This window comes from Pseudopodoces humilis, chromosome 1 (assembly GCF_049639895.1).
Source record: "Pseudopodoces humilis isolate 2021_Gansu_Grassland_sample_001 chromosome 1, ASM4963989v1, whole genome shotgun sequence".
NCBI lineage: Eukaryota > Metazoa > Chordata > Aves > Passeriformes > Paridae > Pseudopodoces > Pseudopodoces humilis.
Genome location: NC_142200.1, coordinates 126,337,793 through 126,365,742, shown reverse-complemented (window position 1 = coordinate 126,365,742; position 27,950 = coordinate 126,337,793). Strand labels below are relative to the sequence as shown.

The 27,950-nt window shown below is 40.6% G+C and overlaps 1 protein-coding gene across 2 annotated transcripts in view; it reads left to right on the top strand.

The window, feature by feature from the left end:
• Positions 1-27,950, top strand: part of NXPH1 (neurexophilin 1) — a 139,473-nt gene that overhangs the window by 1,591 nt on the left and 109,932 nt on the right. The gene's annotated exons all lie outside the window — the stretch shown is intronic.

Sequence of the window (27,950 nt, the reverse complement as noted above, 5' to 3'; positions counted from 1 at the left end):
GCACCGCCGCGGGGGAGCCCGGCCAGGCTGTGGGATAGAGGCAACTTCCTGCCCTCTGCTCCCTCCGGAGGGTGGGAGCCCCTCCGGGATGGAATCCCCCGGGTGTGCCACTACGGGCGGTGCGGCACAGGCGGGCGGGCACTTGGCGGCGAGTACCGCTAGTATTTTCCGCGAGAAGTGTCATTGACTTTCGTAGCAAATCTCCTTTAAGATTACCGCGGGAACACGAGTAAACATCGCCGTTATCTCTTTTCACACACACACAGACTTTATTCCCGCTACGATTGCAAGGAACAAAAACCAGGCAGACTGCCCTTTGCAGTCCGCATCCTTTCTCGCTTGTGATGCGTTAAGCAGGCAAACGCTTGGCGGCAGCTCATCCCCGTGGCTAAGGGGGAGGGAAAAGACCTTTTTCCAGAAGCGTTGGCGAGAGAAGCGCACCGGCGCCCGTGGTGGGGGTGGTGACTGCGACGGCCCGGCTCCGGCTTCTCGGGCTGGGACTCCGGCTTCTCGGGCTGCGGCCCCCCGGTCTCCGGCTGCTGCTCCTCAGGCTCCGGCTCCTCAGGTTCCGGCCCCTCAGGCTGCGGCCCCTCAGGCTCCGGGCGCTGCCCGCGCCGCCGCTCCCTGCGCTGTGGCGGCCGCGCCACCCGGGGGCGCTGCGGGGCAGCGCGCGCGGCCCCGCGCGGGGCAGCCAATCGGGGGCGGGGGGGGCAGGCGGGGCCGCGCGCGCTCCTCCCGCTCCCGCGCAGCGCCCGGCCCATCCCGGCACCTCCCGGCCCATCCCGGCACCTCCCGGCCCTTCCCGGCACCTCCCGGCCCTTCCCGGCACCTCCCGGCCCATCCCGGGCCCGCCCGACGTGGCTCCCTCTTCGGGGGTCCTGCCCTCGCCGGGCGGTGCCACGTTTGCCGCGGGCGTCTCTCCTCCCTGCGAATTTTATAGCCGGGGTGGGGGTGGAGGGGTGGGGGAAAATGGGGAGAAAAGTGCGTGGCAAATAATCCATCAAAAAGCCGGAGCGAGATCGATACGTCGTGTTAAATTTTAAATGTGTTTGCTGGCAGTTAAACTGCTCTCGACTCATTACAACAACAGTGCTGGATTTATTCTAATGCGCTGCAGTCTGAACAACAAGCGCATTAATTCTCCTTTAATTGTAAACTGGGAGCATTTGAAAACCATTCAGTGTGCAAATTATGCTGATTCAATTACCGTTTAGTTACAGACTTCATTACCTGAATACTTCTTTTTTTTTTTTTTTTTTCCGAGGGCTTGGCCTTGCAGAGTGAAGGAGACGATTTTCAAGTTTCCCTCGAAACAATGCAAAATATTATACCAAAAAAGAAAAAAAAAAAATCGAGAATAAAAGACAAGCTAAGGGGGAGGGAATGCGCCCTTCAGCTGGTCTGTGTCTTCTGCCAAAACACTCCGGGAGCATCCAAAGGATTTCCCTAGCACAATTCTTCTTTCTAACTTGATATTTCCACATTTATGCCAATTTCTCCCTATTCTCTGTATTTCAGGAGTGACTCTGAAAGTTTGCATTAGGCCATTGCATGATAACAAACTGTTTATTAGCACCGAAGCATGAAGTTTTGATTAAAGCTTTAATGCGGCGCCACAAAGCAGCAAGGTGCAGCACTTTGTTGTGCCTATCTGTATGTGCATGTTGCTCCGCGTGGACAAAAGCAGTTTCAATTAGGAATTAAATTTTCAATGCTCAGACTGTTAGGAAGGGTAAATGAAATGGCAGCACAGCTTCCTATCGAGTTTGTTGAAAAAAAAAAACAAACCACCTTTTTGGGAGGGGTTAATAATATAGGTGAGAAGGAAAATAGCCTGTTTCCCCTTCGCCTGAATTAGGAGGTGTTCATGGAGAGTGAACAGCTGCAGTGATACTGGGCTGCCTTGAAGTCACTCATTTACAGACACTGTCTGCCTTGTAATTTCTCTTCACTCAGCAAACCACTGCTCTTTTTCTTTTTTTTTTTGTTCTTCCCCCCTGCCCCCCCTCCCTCCCCGTTAAACCTCTTTGTAATGAAATCTTCAGGAAAAAAAAAAATAGTGCTGCTTTTCTTCTCCTTTTAATAGAGCCATATGCTATCCATCCTTATTGCCTGAAATTTATAGAGATCATGGCCGATCTGAATGAGTAGAAATTTTGCTAGGGTAGAGATGGTTCACCATATTATGTTTATTGAGAAGAACATTAGTTGTGCATTGCGAGGTGTGCATTTTCTCCTTGTTTCGAGATGTGCAGTGTATTGAGAATGTTATATTTTATTTGCAGTGGTAGTGTATTTCCTTTGGCCTAAATGGGTAACTTAGTACTTATTTGGCAGAATTAGGAATTAACCTTTAAAGTCTTGCAGTTGTTTTCTTCTTTTACTTTTAGAAAGCTGCAGAAAGTGTTCAAACACCTACACTCGGTCTTATTTACCACGACAGTCCACATCACCGCTGTTCTTTCAAAAGCATCTTAGTCTGATTCTAAGGGATGATGTTTCCTAACTAACAGTGCTGTGCCGAGCTCAAAATCGTCAGTGAGGAAGCACGTAAAGAATAAAGAAAAAAAGCAAAATAACACCCGGAGATCACAGACTCTCATAGAATTGAGTTCTGTTTATAAGGACTCGGATTTTACACCATTCATTTAATGGAAACTTTCTCCTTGTACCTCCTGCCTAGTTGCCGGTGAACTTCCAGTCCGACACCACAGGACAATAAAAGGCCAGGCTGCTTCTTTTCATTTCTTCTTTATTTTTTTTCCCCTGTGTGGAAGCAGCAAGCTGTAAAGTGACTACAGGACGCGCGGGCTGTTAGGAAGGACGGCAAGGATCCCAAGTGTTATTTCTCAGAGGGACAGGTCAAGCAGGCCCTCGAAGGAGGAGGCAGATCCTTTCCGTGCCGGCAGCTGCGGAGCCGCTCCGTGCGGCGGGGCCCGGCGGGCTGTGGCCGGCAGCTGCCGGAGGCGACAGGCTCCCGTCCCGTCCCGACCCGTCCCGTCCCGTCCCGACCCGTCCCGTCCCGTCCCGTCCCGACCCGTCCCGACCCGTCCCGTCCCGACCCGTCCCGTCCCGTCCCGTCCCGACCGTCGCCCGGGCCCTGCGCACCCCCGGCCAAGGCGGACGCCGGGCGGCAAAGCGCTCCGGGGTTTCACCCCCGTCACTGTCACAGGCTCGACTCCGGCACCGTACAAGCACGGAGTGGGTACATGCACCTCTTTTACTGGGATCACCCCTGCTCGAAGAGACTTCGGCTTATTATTTAGGTGCTCCTTAACTGGAGTAGCGGGTACGGAACCAAAATCAGTCGGAATTTTGCGTGGCACGCTGCTAGGGTAAGGATCCCTTCCCCTCTTCATCCCCCGTCCGGCTTGTCGTCTTCTTCCAACAAAGTGTTTATTCACCGGTGGGTTTGATTAGGATACGCACCGGAGCCGGGTAGCAGAGTGCTTCAACTGTGCAGAACTCAAGCAGCGCCAGAGCAAAGGGAGGGCTGGCTTTTCTCCCCGCGGTGAAGGCTGTTTCGCGGGGGGAGCTTTCCTGCGCGGCGCTTTGCCAGAGGAGTGGAACTACGGGGCTCACCTTGTTAAACAGGGCGATGGCTTTGGAAACAGCCTACTAACCTTCCCCCCGTGCCGGGCTGGGATTTTAAGGTCTGTTTCACACCGTCACTGTAGCTTGGAGGCCTTCTGACAGCCGAGAGGAGCTTTCCTGCAAAATTGTTGCGAATAATAGAGGTTTAAAATTGTCCTCAGCGGTGGCACACTTGGTATAGTATTTGCTGAGGGGGTAAACAGGGGGTTAGCGGCTCCAGAGTTTGTGTACATTTAATTTCGCTGTGTGTCGCACTGTTTGCGGTCATTTCACCCCGGTTAATGAAAGCTGTGCTGAACGTGAGGAAATATCACGTGCCGGCGAAAATAAGTTGATTTTTTTCCTTCTTTCTTTTTAAAGATTGTTGCTGATGGTGTCCTACTTTGCCATGGAAGGGGAAAAAAAAAACCAACAAAAAACCAACAAACAAACCCACACCTCTATAGGCAGAAAACAAAGGAGAGAGGAGGCATTGTCCTGTCGTAATCACCACCCACAGTATTTTCTCAGAGGCATTTGGTGATGAATGCATTCGGGTATTGCTTTTTCTTCCCCAAATAAGCGTTTTCTTTCAATTTTCAAATTGACGTCGAAGGCAGGGAGGGCGGGGGAGAGCACTTGGCGATCAGGGACAGTAGTGGCTTTTTGTGCGGGGGAGTTTACGTAGTCTTGAGATGCTCCTGCTCCCTCTTTCTAAATGAGTTTGAGAGACGCTGTAGCGATGGTGTAATGGAGGAAAAATTACCCTTTCGGATGGTAAAACACAGGAATAATAACGGGACTGTAATCTCGTGTAGGTGAAACAAACTTACATGCGCTCTTGATTTTTTATTTTTTTATTTTTTTTCCCAAGCGGAGGGTAGTGTATTCTTTTCCAGGCTTCCTTGCTTCCTAACCACCAGGGACCTGTGCTAGTTTAAGAAGGGATTTTCCCGCACAGAAATTCCTTTTTCCTGATGCTTGGTACAAGCTATTTTAATTTTGTATATAGTTGGAGAAAGCAATCTGGAATAGGTTTTACCTTCTGGGGAGGCACCTGAATATCATCCAATATCCCTGCCTCTCTTCGACTAGTCAAATCTTCCAAGTCGGTACAGTACCTAGAGGTATCCATTTTAACCTCTTTAATATTTCCCTACATTTCTAAACCGCCATTTTAATTAACAAAAAGCCGATTTCCTAATCGTCTTGGAAAGTACGGTGAAGCAGGTTAAGAAACCAATTGCTCAGAATAGCCAGCACTTGGAGAAAATGAATGTGTGAGTGATCCTACCCTCCCTAGGATTGGCTTCTGTTCTCCCGACTGGGTTTGGGTGAAGTTTTGCTGTGATTTAGAAGATAGTTTAACACCCAGCTCGCTCTTCTTGTAAGTCAGCATTAAACCACCTCCTGGGTGCTTTGTAAATACAGCTTTAGCATTTTTTTCATGCAGCAGATTGACATGTTGACGATTCTGCTTTAAGGAATGTGACAATAAAGTGGAAAACCAAAGGCTGGCAAGCACTTCATCAAGGATAAAAAGGTTCTGCTGTAAGGATGTCACTCAATTTATTGTGAAAGTCGAATGAATTACGTTTAATGAAAGTGCTCCCCAGATGAATATTACCAGCAATTTCCTGAGTTGGCTCTGTCAGATTGATATGAGGAAATGCCAACCCATATCAAAAAAGATCTCCAATCTCAATTACTATGCAAGCTTTCGAAGAGCTCCTTTTTATTGATATGATATATATTGGCGGGTTCTCAATGCTGTGCAAACTACTCTCTATTCAGCAGGACAGCACATTTCCCATTTTATTGTTTAACCCTACGTTTTTCTGGCTGTTGTATAAACTTCTACGAGTGCCCTTCTTTCGGAGGGGAAACTGCATGTCATCCTCTTTCCCTTTCCGTGACCCAGAGAGATCAAAGTTGTGTGACTGGCAGCCTGCGGGGTCGACCCTCATTGCAGGAAGTTTGTTCAGCCTGGATGGACAAAGCCGAAGGTCAAGACAAATAGCTCGGCTGAGACAATGGCATTGGATCCCCTCATTTTCAGTGTATTTCTAGGCAACAATCCAGATCCCGGTAATATTTGTTACGACTAGCAATCCAAATATTTCCGCCCTTTCTTCCTCATTCCTCTTGGGCTTCTAGGGGCAAATTAGGAATTCACTAAACCCTCGAAGGGAGAGAAAAGCTCTTATGTCACCTCATCTACATAAGAATTGACTTTTCGAGAGGCTTTTCTGTTCTATTTTAACTACTGTGACGCCGGTCGTTACTCAAGAATACAGCTTCTTTTCCCATAATCCGCCTTCCTGGGCTTGTTTTTGATGGATTCAGTCAGATTTCTTCAATCGCTTCCCCACACACTTTCAATTTTTTGCATCAAAGCAGAGAGACGGTATTGAAGGACAACAGGGAGGCTCTCTAAACACTGCAGCAGGACGGGGACATGGTTACTTTCACATGTGGGGCTGCACTCCTTGCATGAAGCATTAATGAGGAAGCAGAAGGAGCTTGTCCTTAGCACATATCGGGTTAGTCTGGCTTCCTATTTTCCCGTTCGTTGCTGGATTCACGTCTGAAACTTTCTTCAGAGTACGATTATTCTACGTGTTGTTTATTTATTTATTTGTTTGTTTATTTTTTTAAAAGTGTGTTTTTTCTCCCCTCTGTCGGAGATGCAGAGTGTTTGGAGCCGGGGACGGCGAGCACAAGCGCTGCTTGAGAGCGGGCGAGCCCTGGCCATGGGGCTTGAGCGTCCGGCGGGGCGCCGGGCCGGGGCTGGCGCTGTCCCCGCGGCCGGGCCGGCAGCTCCGGGCAGCATCAGCACCTTGGAGAGCGCCCGGGCCGGGGCAGCACCGCGGACAGCGCCCGGCCCCGGCCCGCACCGCCCACTGCCCGCTCACAGGCGCCCCGGCCCGGGCTGGTCAAGCTTTTGGGGGGCTGCTGCTTAGACCTCATCCTCAACACGCTCTGGGCTTGGGGCTTGGCGCTCTGTGCCTGTTTTCCTGAAGGAAGAAGGAGACGGGTGGACCAGCAGAGCGATGTATTTGTTTACTCTTGGGCTTTCTCTCAATGGTGAAATGGTAGCTTTATTTTCTGAGGAAAAGCTGGTCAGAGGGACAATACATGAGTATGGGGTGGAACGGGGGCGGTAGAATGAATCTGGGGATAGGAAAGCTGTTCTGAGATGCTCAGGTTTCTTTTATTCTATCCCAGGATCACGGTATCCTCTCCTTTTGGAGAGAGACCAGAGATATCCAAGAGCATTGGAGTAAAAAATGAGGTCTGAGACATGGCTGACACCGAGACATGAGAAAAGGGAATTATTAATTAACAATGACACTTTTTATCCCATGGGTTGGGGCAGGAGTGTCTCTCAGACACAGCTGATGTCATTTTTGGGGTAGTGGCACTCTGAGGCATCTGTGAGGGGCAGCCAGATCTTACTGCCTTCAATTGATTGCCTGTGTCCTGGCAGACAGTGCTCAGGGCATCTCCCAGCTCTTCCCTTACTTTCACGAGGAGATAATCACAGGCAACCGCCTCCACCCCTGTAAATCCCCACTTACTATAGACAGAGCTATCCTCTAGAGCTCTGCTGCCTGAAAAGCTCTTGTCAATGAAACAGTGACTTTTGGCAAGGCAGGTGTAAGTGAATGACTGATGAAGAGTCCTTCAATAAAGGAATGTGATGGGAATTGACTGGGCTGAGAGGTAAAATAACCCGCAATCTCCACCAGCCTTCCAGACAAAACCATAAGCCATTTATTCCTGATCTGTATTCTCTCATGAATATCAGTAGTGATTGTGATGCTTTTGCTGGATGTGAATATTCTCCAGTCCCTTTTGATTACACCATATCCCTGTGCGTGGTGTCTTAAAACTTCATTGTCTGCTGCAGAGATACTGCTTTTATCTTCCAAATGCCACCCTCATTAATGTCAATGTCTCACCATCCAGCTAGTGACAAATGTCTCGGGGATGTTCATCTGCCTTGCACACTGTGCCGTCTCTCCCATTGCCTTGTCTTTTCCTCTCCAAGGAGAGATTTAGTAATGTTTTCCTCCTTGCCCCCTGCATCTTCTCAAAAATTTTGTCCACTAGTTGGTCCCTGTCCTGTCCATTCACAAGTTAGTTTTGCCAGTGTCCTTTGGGTTATCACCTCTCCTGTTAATCTGTTTGATCACTTTGATAACAGGTTGACCAGTGCATGTTCTTTCCAAATCTGCAGGTTGTTGAAGGGAGAGAAATTAGGCCAAATTATTATGATATTAGTGCCCTCTTTTCCTCAAATTTCATCTTCTAACCCAGACTTAACTTAAAAACCAAAAGAACAAAGAGCCTAGTTGTTTCTTTGTGTGTGTAACCTGGTTATTGTGTGCACAAGAGCACCTGTGAATGCTCTTATTTTGCCAGGCTTTTGAAAACTGATAAGTCAAATATGTCTGTGTTATTTCTTTTTATATTTACTTAAAATTTGGTGATAGGTCTGCAGCAGACTTGTTTTAGAAGCATAGCTGACAGCCAAAATAATACTAGGAAACAAGTGATCTAATAACCTTAGTTCTTGAAAAGGCATAGAATTAAATTATAATATATACTATATATAAATATATAAATTATTAATCTTATAGTAATATATGATACATTGGAATGATATTTATTTAGAAAGAAGAGAGTCACTTAAGTCTAACCTGTACAGTATCCTCAGCTGAAAAATAAAAGATGCTACTTACCTTCCTAGTTGGAACATGCTTTGAAATAACAGAAGTAACATTTCCAATGATTAGTGACCAGTGTGTTTTATGATCCACTTTCCCCTTCCCCTGCCCTATGTCAGCCTTGCATTATGTGTGAGTTAACTTTCAGCTAGCACAATATTTCCTGCACTTGTTTTAAAGGTTCATGTGAGCTGCCAGGTAAAAGTAAAAACAGAAAAGGAGAAACGTTCTGGCCATGTATTGAGAACACTATGATAAAACAAAGACTCCTCTGCAGCAGATCCTATGCCCTGATCCTGTTATGTAATACAAGACAGGATTCTATATAAATCAATGGTTTGTTTACTTGTGTGAGGAGGACAGATTCTGTTTATGTTGAAGATTAAGTAGACCATTTCTATTTCTGAGAATTGCTTGCCACTATTCAGATACCACTTCAAATTGAAAGTGTAATTGGCAGCTCTTAAAAAATTTTAGCTAATGGAATTTCTGTTATGGGTAGTTCAGACCACCTGTGCCATAATATTTATCTGCACAGTCATTTTTATAAGCTCTTCTTGATTGAACTTTAGAAAAACAGTCCTTCTGCTTGGCTATTTTGTCAAGAAATGTTGTCATAGGCCTTGGGGTATATAAAACTGTTTATGTAAAATTAATGGACTGCTTTTTATATTTACAGTCTCATCCATAGCATTTGAGGCCTTGCAAAAGAGGAGATGAAATAAGAATAATGTTAAAACTGTGTCCTCATGCTTATTGCACTGTTAATAACAGTATTGTAAAATATTGGTGTGCTTAAAATCAGAATATTAGTTTGTAATTTGACTCTAATTTAGAGTAATTTCTGCTGTCACTGCAACTACTCTGCATTACATACGGAAATTTTTCTTAATGTTTATGTGGGGAATGCTTTGCACCTTGAGAAGATTTTGTAAGAAATATTGATAGGTAAAACATGGCAATAATACTGTAGCTCTGTGGAGGACAATTGCTGAGTGAGCTCAGCAATTGCTGAGATCTTTAAGGATCAGGAAGATAAGAAAGACAACAGAGATGTGACATAAAGGATGTGCATAATAAATAGCACATGAAAAGATGGGCTCCATCCTGCTGCCTTCATCTGCAATGGATTTTACTTGACAAATGTCCTCTTTTTATATTCCTACTTGTTTCTTCTCCCTTCCACAAACCATCACATTTGCTTATCTGACTTACTTGTAGCAGGTGGCAGTGTAGTACGTGTTGCAAGCAGAGGGTAGTGCATGGATACCTTCAGTGGAATCATGTCTGTGAGTGGTCACTTGGAGTGGGTAAAAAATGACATTATCTGGTCCTTGACAAGACTGTGGTGTGTGTGAATCATCATCTATATCTTTAGGTTATGTCTGTGCTGACTCAGTGGGACCTCTTGCTGTGTGCCTCCTTTGTGAGCAGCTCTGCTCTCTCTGCTAGCACAAGTCGTTGCTATAAGGTACCATCCCACAGAATTACAAATATACTGGAATGTAGCCTGTGTTTGCATCTTAAATGCACTCAATATTTGCTAGCTGGAGCAGACTGTTTGTGAGTCTTGGAAAAGTTATTGTGTGGATTAGCAGATTGTAATGATATGGTTCAGTCTTCCAGTGTAATGCAACCCAAATGAATATGGAAATGTATGACTAAGTACATTAGAGGAGGTGCTGTTTTTGTTCTACACAATTTATAGAATATTCTGAAATTGTGGTGTTGTAGCAGACACTTCAGAGTGAAGGCCAACAGCTTGCAACTACTTTTTAGAAAAAAACACAATCTCAGCTGAAGTCAGGACACTTGATTACATATACTTCAGTGTTTTACTGAGCTAGGAGAAAGTGAATGCAGTATGGGTTTTGCATTTCTTTCTCTGGGATATAAAACTTCTTCCATGGAGGAAAAGATAACACATCCATGTCTTCAAAATTATTACAGAGTAATGTTTTTGCCAAAAAACTGCTGAATTTACCTCTAGATTACTTAGAATCTATTACAGTATTTTTCTATAACCAAGCCTTACACTTTTTTTTTTTTTACTATCCCTTATCCTAAAAAATGTTGTCTTTATTATTATTGGATAATAATAAAATAAATGATAAAAAATTCTATAATTATGGGATTATAATTATTTTTGGATTAATTTTGAATTTTTTGAGTCACGATTTGTGACTCATTCTGACAACTTCTCCAGCTTCTGAAGAAATAGTCTACAAAAATACCTTTATCTAAGAAATTAAACTAAAGTTAGGATTTTCAAGTAGATAATTAATGTGTCTTTTTTTTTCTTCCTGTAAATGTATTTTTCTAGCATTCAGACAGCATCCTTACTACTGTCTAGATTTACCAAGACATGAGTATGGTGGCATATCTCAGAAAGTCATGTGTGGCCAGTTTGCAGAGCTATATTTGAGGTCTAAAGTTGAAGTCTAACTGCAGTATTGATGTACATTTTTTGCAGACCACTGCAGATTCTATTTTTTTTTTTTCCAGAAGAAAAATATACTGGAATAATGACCACGTAAAGCAAAAAAATGTAGCCTTATTTATTCTTCCACAAGAAACTTGCATGTTGATTCAAGACCATTCAGGCTCACGAGAACTTTGCCATTGATTTCTTTGGCTGTAAAATGGGGTCTTTAGCTTGATAAATATTTCCATTTTTATAGGGTGGTTGAGAATGATATTTCATTACATTTTAGCTTGATTTTCTTTGTGAGAACCGGCTACTGATAGCTAACACAGGAAAGAAGGAGTAAACATTTTAAATGAATGTGAAAGAATATATATGTATGGTTATGTGGTATTCACAGCCTCCGGTCTGTGTCTTAGTCTTCTGTAAAGTCAGAAAGAGCTGAGCAAGATCTATACACTTATTTCTAGCATTGTTTCTGTCACTGTTCTATTCTTTAGTAAATTTACCCAGAAGAATGTCATCTCCTGTCTTTGGCCTGCCATGAGATCCTTCCTGTAGATCAGAGTCCTTTTGTTCTCTGGCAGAATGGCTCCATGGCTGCAGTACTCCTTCACCTAGAGTAATGACTGCATGGTTTGTCCCTAAACTTTGATGTTTTACTTTATCCAAGCAGCACAGTGTTAGTCATCTATGTCTGGCACAAAAGCAAACCTGTGCTGCCAGCTCCTACAGGTGGATGATTTGCTTTAGCTCAACAGGTGGAGCTGTGACTTCGTTAGCCTCTTGATTCAGGCTAAAATTCATCTCCCTGGTCAGGTCCCTGACTCAATTTTGCTCAGCTATTATACACTCTCTAAATTTGTACCTACATTTCTACTGCTGATGGGAAGTTTTTAACCTCTTGACCTATAAAACATTTCAAGTAATGAGAGCCATATATGCTTATGAATTCATCAAGAACATTTGTTAATTTGTGGGAATGTGATGGTTCTAGGGTGCTTCTATGAGAGTTTTTTTTTTTTTTTACCTCAGCTTAATGTAATTAATGAAGAAATTAGATGGAGTCTGAGATGGTATTTCCACTTAGTCTTCTTTGAGCAAGGTCCACCTTGCATGATGCATTTTTTGTGGCCTGTCTTTTTGTTATGTTCTCAAAGACTGTAGAGATGTTTGGAATAATTCTGTCTTTAGGTGTTTAGTTCCAGTGGAGTTATACTAATAACTTCTATAAAAACAGCAAACTCATTGCTCATACATGCTAAAATTCTCATTTCATAGACTACTTACAACTCCTATGGGCTCTTGATTTAGCTAGAGCTGATCAGTTGGTGGTTGGAATGAATGAAGGATCATTCAGTGTTGGGAAAACATGTCATGGAACAGCAAAGGAGTGGCTTGAAATAAGTTGGGATAATGACGTGAGGATCCATCTATAAAAGTTCTTGCTTCTCCAAAGATTTCAATTTTCTATATTCTCATATTTTTTAATTAATTTTTTCAACATACTCCTCTGTAAACTTATTTTGTCTGATGAATGTTTAGAGAAAGATTGTTTTCCTATGGATTTGTGCATCCCTTGGTAAGTTGGTGCTTCAAATATGATACTAGATGTTCACTATTCATGTCAGAAGTATTCCTGATACTGCACATACAGTGACAAAGTCAATTAGGGGAACAAAGAGAATATTAACTGAAGATTTCAAGTCACAGCATCTCCAGCAAAGAAATAACTATTGTGATTAGATGAAGTAAAGAGCTTCCAAACAAACTCCAGACTAAAATATGCTGAAAACTTTCACTGAATGCTTATGAATAAAATAAGCAGAAATCAAAATGGGAGAGGCTTTTTAATGAACAGAAGTATAGGGTAAATTAATCAAATAAATTGTTTGCTCTTAATAATGTGACCAGTTACAGTAAGATTCCAATAAATATGCCCAGTGGGGATGGAAAATCCACACAACTGAAATTACATTGATGAATTTAACCTAGTTTCCAATGCCTTCTGAGTATGTATATAGGAAACAAAAGCTGTCATAAAGGTAGCCTGACAGAAAATGGACTCAACTTTATTAATTTATTTATTCTTTAAATTTAAATACTTCTCTTTGACAGTGGAAGTAATTTCAAGTTTCTTAAGAATGTTAAATGTATCACTGCTTAGGTAGAAAATTCTTAGTGGAAATATCAGCATTAAAGTGGCCTCTACTTTTGCTAGAAGACTCATTGGGAATGGTAGGGAATGCATGTTATTACCTCTCATGCCTGAAGAAACAGGAGGTAAGTCTTTAATGGAATACTGATGGTTCTAAAATATGAATGAGTCACAGTAGTTGCATAGAAAAAAGTACAGTAATCAAAAGGCAATCCCAGCAGAAATCCCTTCTTATAAATCAAAACAAAATCTCAAAAAACCCAAAATCTGAATAAAGATTCATTCTGTCCCAATTGCTTAGCTTTGATGTCTGTTTTTACAAGACTCTATCCCTGAGCCTGGACCTCTATTTCATTCTTGACTACTTAAGAATTGTTTACATCTTGCATTGTTGGTGTCTGAGTCAATGTTACCCACAAACCTGAAACTCTGAGTTCAGTCACAGGCGTGGTTCAAGGCTGAACTCCTCACCTAGGGATTTATTATTTTTTCTCATACAATTTTACTGCCACTGAACACAGAAAAAAACCCTCTTAAACTTCCAACCAAATGACAGTGCAGAAAGTTACTCTTACATGCAATAGTTTTTATTTTTCGTCTCTTGTATCACAACTTCTAGCTTTAATTGTTTAAATTAAACAATTATTAAAAATTATTAAAATTTATTAAAATTATTTTATTAATTATTAATTATTTTATTATTTATTATTTATTAATTATTAAAATTTAAATTAAACTGCTTTATATTACCCCATAATTAATTCACATCAGCCATGCACTCAAGCTCTGTCTCATGACAATCTGAATATATTTTGTATGTTTTTCAGTGTGCATGTCCTCACTGAACAGTACCTTTTCCATGGTTGATATAAGTCAGACCTGAGCATCCCAGGCTCATCTGTCAGCTGCATTCACACTTTCAAGCATCCTATTAGCCAGTTGTAAGAAACTACCCACATATATCATCAAAGCTTTGCTCCCAAATAAATGACTGCAGCTCACATTCAGCTATCACAACAGAATTAGTGTCAGCTGCAATAGTTACACGTCTGAGGTTATTTAACTTAAATGCCACCACTTCAGCCTAAAATACCATGACTTCTTTAGCATTCATTCTGTTGACTTACGTAAGCACATGAAAACAAAAACCCAAAACTACCAACAAACAAACAAAACCAAACTAAGAAAACCCCCCCAAAACCCCCAAACAAACAAACAAAAAAACTAAAAAAGGGAGTGATGGCCATCAGGAAGCAGTTCTAGCTGGGTGTGTAACACCCTAGACTTACAAAAGATTTGATAGGGTCACAGGGCTTTTCCACTCTCATTTTCTTTGTCTCTTGTTCACATTTTTCTCATCTGCCCAGTGACTGAAGCTTCTGTTAGGAATTTAAGAGATTCAGTTTCTTTACTTCTTCAGGAAATGTGAATCCAAACCTTGCAATTTGAGGTAATTGCTTTAACCACTGCCTGCTGGAATAATCTGTGGAATTTTCTTGATTTTTCTTGTCCATTTTATTCCGCTTGGTTTAATACAGTCAGGGACTGCTTTAATCTGAAACAGGATCTCATTGTAGGTAAATTCTGAGACATTTGTGTAATTAAGTCTGTCTCTCTTGCTCTTTGGCCTTATGTATCTGAGTTCACTCATAATGGAAGCACTTCAGATTTTGAGAGCCCTATATCAGAAAAAACCTGGATTTTATTATCATGTGTAAAAAATTCTTGAACCAGAAAGCTGAAAATTTGTTGCCTTGCCAATTCTATTCATTGGACATACTAGTAACAGCAAAATAAGGTACCTAATTCTAGGAGCATTTATGCTTCAGAAATGTCAGAAAGTATTTAAGTTACTTCTTTTTCTTTCTCTGGTTGCTTAGTTTGGACAGTTTAGTAGCTTTTGTGAATTATGCTTTCAGGAAACATTTCCCAACAGAAATATGTGGGCAGCTAATTCCAGGTTATGAACTTTAACAGGTCCCTTGGACAAAGAGAGCAAGACTTTCACTGTAGTAATTACAGGCACCTTCTGGATCAAGCCTGAAGGAACTTCCAAGCTTGCTAACAGGAAGCATAAGCAGTCCTGATTCTAATCTGCTGCTGAACCTCCATTATCTTCACAGCTACATGCAAGTCTAGTCTTGTCTTACATTTTAAGAAACCCAGTTGGTCTGCCATAGCACAGCAACTAATTAGTAACTAATCACTTCTAGAAAGATGTTTATGTGCCCAAGATCCAGAAAGTTCTATTTTTTTTTCTGAAGATCAGTACTCATGGTTAGAGGAGGATACATATTGTTAGCTTGCAACAAGTTAACAATTTGCAGGCCACTACCCTCACTCCCTATCCATTTTTAAGCTTATAATTTCCTTTGTTTGGTGATTTATATCTATCATCCATGCATAAAAACCTGTAACAAATTACTGGGTTGTAAGCTCTCTTTATGTCTAGCCGCTTTTTCTTTCTCAGTGCACCTGCAGGAACTGTCAGGAAAGGATAGGAGGACTTGGCTCCAGCATCTTATTTGTTGCTGTAGGATATATAGAGCAAGGACTGAAGGGGTTTTCTTGCTTGGTGCAACTAGCTTTATGGGCTGAAGAAAGCAAACTCTGTTTTCCAGAACTGAAATATGTATAGGTCATTGTGGGAAAACAGCCCTGAGTGTTAAAACATGTAAAGAATACTAATGATTTTTAGCTGTAGAAGCTGAAGTGATTCTGTGAAGTAGTTAAGGCTTGATATTGAAAACCTCCAACAAACTAGTCTGTCTTTGAATGGGCATTCCAGGAATCATAAAAATTATATGTCTGACAAAAAGGCCATTTTAAAGGTTTTTCCTTCTCCAGAAATGCAACATTAGGACTTCCCAAAGAAGAACTTTTACTTTTTTTTTTGCTTTTGCTTTTTTATTTTCCATAGCCAAGGATACTTCCCTATAGTCTTGTTCTCTAAACCATTTTTGCGTTAATCTTTCCACAAAGACTAAAGAAATACTCAGGTAGATACCTTGCGGGGAAAAAATTTGCTCCAAGTAGTTGGAGTTCAGCAAACTCATAAGCAACTGAAAAAAAGGGTTTTATTACATGAAGTTTCAGGCAGCCTTAATCATAGCCATTGCTACCAGAAGCATCTATAGTTTATAAACATATGTATCCTCTTAGGTGTTCTGTTTGACAGTACTTTGCAATATGGTGTTATTCTGTGAATAACTGTTGCCCTTTTTAAAATGTTGCTATTTGGAGTAGCTCCATGGTTAAACAGAATGGTTGGAAGAATGCAGTTATTGTTGATATATATAATTTCTTTATAACACTACCCACTGTATGGTGCCAACAAACAAGACTTTTAGTAAAAACTTTTTTCATCATGAGGTTCTTAGAAGGTGCAGAGGGAAAACTGTGATATAATGGATAGATTTTTAAATATATATTTTTTTAAAAAAATCGAAAGTGACTGGCACATTTGGTATACATAGGAAAAATATGCTGTTCTTTAAGTGTCTTAAAACACAGAGTGTATCCACTTATACATAACCTTAATTATTTCCTAAAGACTCTGTTCTAAAAGTATAGATATTATGGTGCTATTGGCCCAGGAGGATGTGATTTATTTCATTTTGAATACAGCTTTTTCAACCTGCCATGTCTTTATGGGTAGATCTTTTTATCTGTACAGATGAAACTAGCTCATTATAGCAACTCAAACATAATTAATGATCTGTTTGTGCTGAACTGTTATGGGACAAAGAAACAGCCTCTCATTATTTCTTATTTCTCCATTTCAAAATTAGGAGGTTGTTTGATTGGCAAACAAAAACAGATCACCAGTACTACAAGGTCTGGGTGAAACTTACTGGTAGCAGGATTAAGAAAGTTTTTCTTAATTTCAGACTATATGTGACCTTGGGGGATCTCAGTTACGTCTTGGGACAAAAAAATTAGTATTTAATTTTGTAGTGGTACATCTTTCACCTTTATGTGGATTTAAAAATGTAAACAAAATTGCTTTCTGTCAATGGGCTATGTGAAGGTTGCAGTCATACTCACCACAAGAATTCAAAGTGCCATTTGACCCATCATTGTAGATAACAATGCATTCCATTCCCTTCCAGTAATCTAATTTGTAAGCACTTTATAGCCCACTTTATAGCACTTTATATATATATACAACATTTTATGCCTAGTTGCTAAAAAGTAAGAAATAAACCTCTAAGAACTTCATTGCAGATTTATTTACAGAATGTCTGTGTATCAAATGAGAAGATTTTAGAGTGCCAGGACATCTTGTATTGCAGTCTTGTAACGAGACTGAGTGTTATAAAAGATAGTAGGAATTCAAAGGATAGCAAAGGAGTTCAAGGGCTCTCTGATAGATTTACTTTAAACTTTTATGTGCTTATCTCACACAATTGTCTCAGATCATCTTTGTGGCAGGTTTGGCATAAACTGCACTCTTCTAAAATTGAAAACAAATAAAAGCTATTGTCCATGCTATTTAGAGGTGGGGATGGATAAAAACACAGTTCTAATTTAGTGGGATTTTTCTAATTTTGACAATGCAATATCTGGGATAAGTGTGAAGTTTGTTTGCCACAATGCAGATTACCCAAGTACCCACAGACTTCTCTCTGCATATCTGGAACATTTCTTGGCCAGAGCTTCAGCCGGCATCGAGTCCGGATGGTTCCCCTGATCTGGCCATATGTGACTATGCATACCTTCTGTTGTTGCTTCCTCTCTTGGCTAGGAGACAATTGTTCTGAAAGTGTGTAAACTGTTAAGCTTTGAAACAGAAACAAACCCTTAAATGCTTAATGCTGGCATGAGACTTTCCTACAGGCAGATAATTCTGCATTTGCTTAGTAAAAACAATATTTTTTTTCTCCAGAATGTGAACAGTATTTTTTTTCTTAATTATTTATGTGCTGCATTATTTAGAGCTTCATTAGAAACACCTGATATTTGCCATAGGTAGGATCAGGACATTAGATTAAGTGAACTGATTTGGCCATAACTTCATTCTTGTATCCTGTGGAACACACTGAATAGACTACCATAAGATCATCTCAACTAATTTGAGAGGAAAAAGTGGTAAAACTAACCACTATTAGACTCTACAAACACTACAGCAACAGAATTTGATGGAACACACTTCCCAGACTCCCCCTAGATATCCATGGGTCTCTAAAGAGATCTGCAGTAATAAGCAAAGATACTGTAGATTAAATTTTTACAAATATATTCTTCTATTTCTGTGGTGGGATCTCATATGGGTTCTTACATTAGGAACAGGAGTTGTCCCAATGGCTGGTACTGGGGAACTCCATACCTTTCAGGAAGTAGATGTCTGCAAAGAGTTATGGTAGAAAACATACTTGGGGCTCTTTCTTTAAACATAACTGCATAGCCAGATGCAGAAAATTTAGGTGCCTGGCAAGGCTATCTTTTGAGCTACAGGAGCAGGAAGTATCCTTAATCCTGAACATACGCAGCTCAGTCAGGAAATCAAAGTGTTTGAGCAGAGAAAGAGCATCTTCCTCTTAGGCAAACTGTTAGCATGGGTGTGTAGCTGTGCACAAACATAATTGTCTTCATCTTGGAAACTACTCATGTGCTGGCAAAGAAAATCTCTGTGTTTGACCATACAGATACATGGTTGAATTTTGTCCTGAGCCTCAGCATAAATGAGCAAAATGAAGATTACAATTGAGGCACAGGAGTAAAGATCTATCTTCCAGAAATTGCCTTGTTCTTCCTCCTGTTGGCTACTTAACCTTAGCTTACAAAGGTACTTCTAGGCTAAATAAAGGATATGAGGTCAGTGTTTATTTGTAATATTCACGGCAAAACTCAGCTTGAAGTGAAAGCAACCCTGGGAGTCTAAAGGAAATGGTTCTTTTGTTTATTAACCAAGAGGGAATATTTTTCAGAATGGATATGTTTAAAAGAAGTCTTCTGTTAAGCTCAATGAGATCTAAGAATATGTACTGACTATAACCAAGGTAACTACATGTTCTGGAGAAGTAAAGCTTGAGGGTTTTATGTTGATTTATTTTTCCTTTTACCTTTTTATGCCATCTATTTTGAGGAAAAGTACAAGCAGGAGAGAGCCCTAGGGGTTATAAAATGTACTTTCAATATATTATAAAAAGCAGCAAATCTGTGAAGAAAAGTATAATATTTGCCTATAGTATTTGCTAGGTGTAATCTGATCTAAAGCCCATCAATGAAATAACTGGACATTTTTCCACACTACCTCTAGGCAGCTTTAACAAAGTTTTCCACAAAAAAGATTTCTTAGCTTTGTAAAAAGTACAAAACCCCCTACAAAGAAACAGTTCAGCTCTCTCCCCTGCCAAATAAAAACCCCAAAACAACAAACCCCAAAAAACCTCATAACAAAGATAAATCAAAAGTGCAGAGAAGTGAAAGGTGGTACCTATCAGGCTAGTTTTAGATGTTTGTCTCCAAGCAGCTACATCACTTGTCTGGCTGACTGACCAAGAGGACACTGGTGGGGAAGTTGGAGGTGCAGAGCAGCTCCCTGCAAGTCACTCTAACCACACACACTCACCAGCAACAGCAATGCTGGGTACTCGGTGGGACATCACACCACAGCTACAGTGCCTCCATGGGAGGCCATTGTCCTATCTGTCATAAACAAGGACATTCATATATAACCAGGAACAATTCACCAGTTCAGAACAATTAATGGTATAATAACTCAACACATTTAATCTTTAATTGAAGTTGCAGACCTTATGAAATAATAAAACTGGGAGGCAGGAATAGTATAAAATATATCGATTTGTCAGTAATTGATTAAAAAAAAAAATCAAAAAACATCCCATGAATCCTGCTCTCATTATGCCATCTCAGATTGATGTTTTGGGATATTATATGCTTTTGCAACTAACTCATCTGTAATAAAAGGATATGAACAGAGAAATATGACTCAGAAAAGGATTTAAAAGCACCAAACAAATCCAATACCTCAAAAATCTATTCATAGCTCATTGTCAATGAGAGTAGCTTTGCAGAAGAATGGTAAACAATCTCTTTTCTTGGTATTAGCAGAGCTGTGCAACAATCTTTAGAATCTAAAATGTTTTGCTGTGTTTGACCTAAGGTGAATATCTGGGCTGAGCTCCCTGCAAGTTTTTTACATTTCACACATTACTTATGTGCTTTCCATATTATTTCGAAGATAATAGCAAAGAAACCAAAGGATATTTGCACTTGTCCATTGTATTGTTGCAAATAAATCTGGGCAGAGTTTTAGTGTTAGTAAATTTTTTACTGCTATGATGGAAGGGGAATTACTTGATGTCACTTTTTTTCTAATATGGAAACTCTGTTAGTGCCAGTCAAGAGAAACAACAAAACATATTCTAAACTCTGAATATACAACACAGGTTGCAGTGAGACTCTTCACATATATAAACATTTGCTTCCATCCTCTGCTGAATAGAGGCATATCACAGAATCTTAGAATATGCTAAGTTGGAAGGGACCTGCAAGGATCATCAAGTCCAACTCCTGTCCCTACACAGGACCATTCTCAAGAGTCACACCAAGTGCCCAAGAGCATGGTTCAAATGCTTCTTGAACTCTGTCAGGCTTCATGCTGTGGCCATTTCCCTGGTGAGCCTATTCCAGTACCCAGCCAGTCTCTGTGTGAAAACTCTTTTTCTAATATCCAACCTAAACCTCCCCTGATGAAGCTTCAGGACACTTCCTGTCACTGGGAAGTTGTACCTGCAATGAGGTCTCCCTTCAGTCTCCTCTTCTCCAGGCTGAACAGACCAAGTGACCTCAGCCACTCCTCATACAGCTTCCCCTCAAGGCTGTATCCCATCATCTTTGTTGCCCTCCTTTGGACATCTCTAACAGTTGAATTTCTTATATTGTGGCACCCAAAACTGCCCCCAGCACTCGAGGTGAGGCTGCCCCAGCTCAGAGCAGAGCAGGACAATCCCCTCCTTGCCTGGCTGCTGATGCTGTGCTGATGCCCCCCAGGACAGGGTTGGCCCTCCTGGCTGCCAGGGCACTGCTGGTTCATGTTCATCCTGACATTGACCAGGACCCCCAGGTCCCTTTCTGTGGCACTGCTCTCCAGCCTCTCATTCCCCAGTCTGTCTCTACATCCAGGGTTGCCCCATCCCAGGTGCAGAATCTGGCACTTTCCTTATTAAATTTCATACAGCTGGTGATTGCCCTGTTCTATGATTTGTTGAGGTCTCTCTGCAGGCCCTCTCTGCCTACGAGGGGTCAACAGCTCCTCCCAGTTTTGTGTGTTCTGTGAACTTGCTTTGTATCCCTTCCTGCGCCTAAGTCATTATGAAGATGTTGATGTTGAAGAGCACAGGGAAGAGGATGAAGCCTTATGTAACCCCACTACCATTACACATTGGTGAAAGTTACAGGTCTATTTAACTTGCTTTTTGGTCAGAGTTTTGTTTAGCTATTAATTTTCTAATGTAATCTCTGGTGCATATTGCAAAATAACCCAGCTCAGCTCTGGGAAAAGATGATTGTCCACTACTTGGAAGGAGATAAGGAGAAGTGACCTTGGTTACACCATCCAGAGTTCATCTAAGACTCTCATCTGGTGCATCATCTAGAGCCTGCCTCCCCATAGTTGTACAAGCTGTGGCTGGGGTTCTTGGTTAGGAAAGAAAACAGGTCTTTCTGCTTTACATGCTTTTGTTGGTGATAGTAGCCCAAGTGTTGAGAAAAATGTAGCCCAGGTTTGCCTATCAGTTCTTGGAAACCCTTGACACCTGACATTTACAGTGGTGACCAGCACAACGTGCATAAGTATGAATGGCATTACTTTGACTTCCCAAAGTTACAACATAGGTCTCTGGCTGTTTCAGCTTGGTCCTGCCTCTTCTTGCGTCATGTGTCAACCAGTGCAACAAGTTCTAGCTTTACTTATGCAGATACCAGTGTTGTCCATTGCCACTCTGTGCCCATGCTTAAGCAAAATTCAGTCAGGAGTTCAGCTGAACCTTCCTGCTGTGAAGCCTGCCCAAATCCCTCCACATGGCTCCTCTGCTCCTTTCCAAGGGCTTTCAGGAATACACATACTAAGTGATTTTATTTGGGTGTAGGGATTGGATACATTCCATGCATACATATTTGTACAAAGTCCTATGTTATTCTGTTTGCTTTAGCATACTCCTGCAGAAGACAAAAGTGAGAGTGACATCTGCAAAAATACATGAGATACTTGGTCCAGCAGTTAAGTTTTCCCTTGTTATTATGAAAGTTCATTGTGGGCATGGCTGCTACATCTCTGCTTCTCTGATTATCCCTGTCTCAGTTACTGCTTCACATTCTCTGAATCAGTATCCTGGGTTATGGCCATTCATCTGGCATCTGAAGAGACTAAAAAATCAAGATCATAATCTGTGAAAGATTACTGGGTATGTACATATTTGGTTTGGACTTGCTTCTGTCTTGTTTAAGGTTCTGCTCTCTCATCCTTTCTCCTGCTTGTTCTTTCTGGATAACTATCTGTTACTACTCTATGCAGCCACAGGTAGGTGCTTTGTGACACCTTAGATTTATTTATCTTCCCTTTCACTGATGTGTGAGGGAGGAGAGACCCTGTCCAGAACTTAAACTATCCAAGAGAATCCTACCAAATCAGGTGGTTGCTATCCTGAGAAGAGGCATGTGAGAATAGGACTGTCTGTCAATGTGTCTCAGGCACAGGGTGAGTCTTGAAGTGGCTCAGGTGTTGAGTGTTGGAAGAATGTGGTGTGTGAGTGCAAAGGCTGGTAAGGAAGGCTGTATAGGTTAAAGAATGTTTTTTTTAATCCAGGTTACTGGGCAGGATTGCTTGGACAGGTGGTAATGAGTTTTGATTCAGAGGTCTGCCAGGGAGGACAGAGCATAGGCTCCTGTAAGTAAAGATCAATATTTCTTTGGATCAAAGTTAAGTATGAAGAGGACATACATGAACACATATTGATAGATATAAATATATGCATGTGACAATTAACTTGGCCTGCTTTCATGGAAGTCCATACTGGCAGAGGATTCTTAACATTGCCTGACTTCGATGGAGCTTTCAGTTTAGGGCTTGGACAGCTGAGATGTGGCTCGTCATCAAACTCAAATGTTTCAAAACATTACAGGCTATGCTAAAGACAGAGTCCTTTGTGAAAAGGGATGTACTTGCCTTTCAGATGAACCAAGAACACAGAAAAGCACTCAAGGTGCTGTTCCTTGAAGCAGGGCTGACAGAATTCATTCTTTGTGAAGTGAGTAAAAATTGGAGCAAGGTGAATGAAACTCTTTTGTCTTGAACAGCAACAAAGATTTTGGGAGCATTGAAAATGGTGTGACTTGTTGACATATTACTGATCTGCTGCCTGTATGACTTGGGAAGAAAACCTTGGCCTTGGTTCTGTTCTCCCACTACCTCCTTACCTCCTCATGTGAACCCAGGAATGTTGCATCCACAGTTGTGTGTTCTGTCCTGTCTGCTGTATTTATAAATCTTGGTGACCTCTGATGACTTGGAATTCTCTCAGTGGGGGAAGAATTCTCCAGTATATTGCAGCATGAGTTATATCCAGAAAAATGATGTAAGCAGGACATAATACTTCTGGAGTGCTCTGGCCTGGCACCTTGGCAAAACAGGTGCTTGCTTGTTACACAGCCCTTTTGGGCTGCAAGATACCATGTGCACATACACCCAGTGAAAGGCTGATAGACAGGTCCAGTTTTTGGTGTCCTTTTCCTTTGGCTATAAGATAATCAAAGACTGAGACTCAGGCAGGGCCAGTTAAGTCGTGGTTGTTCTCAGGATGCAATTGTCAAGGATGTGAAGAACGCTGGGAGGACAGCCAAAGGGCATGTCAGGACATGGAATTTGAGCTCATACAGTGTGGTCAGGAATGTGGATAGCTGCCACAGGGCTGTAGGATGGGTATCCCTTGGTGGGAGAAACCTGAGTGAGTGATGAAAATGGCATGGCGATGTTCTGAGACTTAATTGTAGAACAGCCAGGGTGTCACTACAGAACATGAAAGTAATTATATAAAGGTAATTCATTTGCATGTGGTCCCATGGACTAGAGAAGTTTAATACCCATTGGAAAGTGCATCTTATTATAATTCTTTTGACAAAACCCACATGAATACACTTACCCTTATCTGTGAAATATTTCTGTGGGTTTTGCCCAGGATTCAAACTTTGGCTCATAGAAGTCCAAATCATTAGCTAGGGATTTTTTGGTTGTTGTTATTTACTGTTTTTCAATAATCATAATTTCACAATGCCACCACTAAGCAGAACTTTTATTTTACTACGTTTTGTGATGTTGAAAGAGCCCCATCTCACTCTTTTGAAAGTCAAAGGGAGATTGCCACTAGGCAGTAAGCATCATAGATGCATAATTTGCAGTTGCGTCCATTTTCTATCTGATCCACTTTTCTCTGTGCTATTTAAAAAGTAAATGAACAGGGAGATCAGAACTCTAAAGGAGTTAACACACCAGTCTCGGGTAAAGCTTTATCTGCCTACCAAGCTGCCATGGCTCACAATAAAGTGAATCTTCCCCTTCTATGCAAACAATTTTAAAAATTTGAAAGCCTTTGTAGGCCAAGCATTACAGGAATGCTGGTATTGCTGGACAGAAATCTTAATTTCAATCATATGCAAGACCTACAGTGTTAACATTCATAAGGAGTTTATGAATAGGAATCCAGAGGAAATTACCTACCTCTTATCAAGAGTCACTATTTCCTCTGTCTGCATAGAGGCTCAGAGGAGAATAGTTGGTATCTTTATTATTAAAATGTCAAGTTATTTCTTTTGTAGATTTCTGGAGTGCATATGTTGTGTTACAGCACAAAGAGTGCATGTTCTCTATGCACAGGGAACACAATGTCTATTATAGTTTTTAATACTACCATTATGTGGAGTGTGGAACAAAAATAACTCGCATTCTTGGTTTTCTTCACTTAGAGAGATTGCTCAGCTGTTTCTAGTCCTGTGAAGGAGAATCAGAGATTGGAGTGCCAGGTTTACAAAGGAGGGATTTGTAGGAACCCTCTGCTTACCTAGCTGTTAATGCTGGCAATTCTGTAATGTAAAAAAAAAAAAAAAGGCTGGGCTCAATTTCCTCTGCAATGATCACTGAGACAGGTTTGTGGCTAGACCTGATTTGCCTTTAGTGGTAATTGTAGAAGGGCACAACACATGTAGAGTAACTGTTGGCTTACACCAGTGGAAAGGCAAAGAGGTTTTCAGGACTAAAATGAGCCAGTGTTCTAAAAAAAAAATATATTTTCTTTTTTAAAATTTTTTAATTTTTTGTGAAATAGACATAGCTTTTGATTTTCTGGGGTTTAAATTGCTTGAGGTGAGGTAGTGGGTGGTGATTTCCAGAAAAAATATGTTGTGGCTCAGAGAACTCTCTGAGATACAAATGGTTAGATGGTAGAGGGATATTACCGGGAGACATAATTACAGACTTACCTTGTTCTTGTACTCTACACTAAGCACCATGTGTTAGCTGGTGTTGAAAACAGACCTTTGGTCCCACCTATGTGATTCTTGGGTGTGGGGGGAACTTGCCTCACATGGAAATAATTTCCCCTGAGTGGTAGGAGAAGGAAAATGATTTTCTGTGCCACACCCTGGGATGGAGTGCAGTTTATGAGTATGAGCCTTCTGATGTCTGAATCCAGCCCTTGAAGCAGAAACAAGTACCTGAACTGCTGCAAGCTAACTATAATCAACTCTTTGCAGACAATTCTCTTTTCTGCAGCTAAAATACACTCATGCAGGTGGATAATCTGATGCAATTTGACTGTACTTTCCAACTTAAAGAGAACAGGTGTGTTATCTAAGAAACATCTGCCTCTACTCCTGAGATTAAATATTCTGGTTCAGTTGATAAAAAATAAAATTGGCAAGCTCTAAAAAAATTAACATTTTTCTATGACAAACTTGAACTTGAGATTGGCCACCTGAAAAATGAAAAGCTCATTGGGGCTTAATTTTAATTTACTTCTTTCTTTTTCTGTTCAGACAGCTTCTTTTCATCAAGAATATTTATAAAATATGTATTGCTGAATATTCCCTGACACAAAGTTATGTACTCCGTTTTCATACCATTTCTAGTTCTGATGTATTTTGTTAATCTACTGTTTCTGTATGGTATTTACAATCTCTGTGGGTTTCTAAAATCACTGTGTGTATTCTCATATGTACGAAGTTCATTTCAATTTTTTAAAACTTTTGTTTTTTATAAAATAATATCTATATTTCAAAGCTTTAGTTCAGGTTTCAGCCAGTTTTGCCTATGTAGAAGTTTTGGTGAGTAACTGTACGTGTGACTCTGCATTTTCATCTTCAGAGGAAATGTTTTATGTTACATGTTTTAGAGGAAATGGTACAAAATAGAAAATATACCTGTGTAATGAAAGAATTCAAATTATTTTTTTCCATGCAGTGTGTTACAGGTTTATTTAAAATATTATTCTTGAAATGATTTAATTACATTAAAATAGATGTACCTCATTTTCTAGTGTTCACACCAATGCTGACATATCCATTTGTTGACCAGAAAAATGATTAGAAAAACACTAGAGGATTACACTTACTTTCTGTGAGCATAAATGACTATCTGAAGCCCAGAATGACAAATCAAGGTCAGTGTTTATCTTGCAAATAGAAGACTAAGGATCAGCTGGTCACCATGATTGAACCTAAAATGAGATTCTTCAGTCTGTGTTTAAACAGTTCAAGTTGTAAGAGGTAGTGAAAATCCAGTATTTACTCTTTTGTACAACAGATAATTGTAAGTGTTTAGTGCTTTTGAAATGAAAATCATTTATCTAAGTAAGTATCTTTTAATATCTAGGCCTCTCTAGGGATGTCTAACTTCATAGTCTGTTTTGGTATTTTAGTACTCCTTGCAAACAAAAAATAGCTCAAGATTCTAATTTTTATTTTAAAAAGAAAAGAAAAAAGCTTGCTTTTCACAGTATGGAATTCTAAATGCAGAAAATGTTTGCATTTCTCTGCATTTATAGATGTGTAGTGGAAATTATGTTGAAGATAATACAGAAAAGGATTACAACCACTCTAAAAGTGAACAGAATAAATCTGGATGTGATGATTTTTGCAGCATGCACCATATGTGAACATAAGTGTCAGTTGCAGTGATTTGATCCATTTTTGCTTCCTTCACTTCTAATTATTAAAGGGAACTTGAAAAAACATGAAGGGTATATGTGTAAAAATGCTCAAGACTTGATATCAGGATGTGTTGATATCAGGACATGTTGAGTGATCACAATATTCATATGTGTGGGAGTACAGAGGTAAAAACAGAACTATGCTAATGTGTGTGGGAAACTGATGCAGTAAATTCACTTCAGGTTGAAGAATTTAGACATTTTTGGTGTTGGTTCCCTCAATAAATGTTACTCCCCTTTCATTGTCCCAGGTGAAGAAGCTGAAGCGGAAAAACTTCTCTTCTCTCTCTCTCCCTCTGTCTTTCTATATGTAAATGAGAAGATATGGGAAGTGAAATATTGATTGTTTTATAATGTGTACAAATTGTAATTTCACAAGTTAAAGTAAAAACACTTCATGAAAATTATTGAAGATGTGACAAACTTATTTATATTCCATTAATTTAACTCTGTTAGGGAGAATCACAGATCTTGAGTAGTAAAATGCAGAATTACCTAGACTGTTCAATAGTGTAAGTACATCTTTATCCTCCGTGACAAGCAATCATAGTTCTGGCATTTTCACAAGGAGCTGAAAAGAGAGGTGAATTTTGGGACCAAATCTAACAATTTCTTGTTGCACATGGTGAGGAGACCAATTCTTGTTGTAGCAATGGGAAGGGACTGGCAGAAGGAGGTGTAATTTCAGATGATCAAGTGGTTTTGGATGAGCTTGTTTATAGTGAGGAAGAGCTCTGTAAGAGAAGAGCAAGAGATTTTTTTCTTGAATGTGTGGCTTCAACTGCACCTTCTACACACCTTCAGTGAATGTGATAGCCTGTTTTGAAGAGCGTATT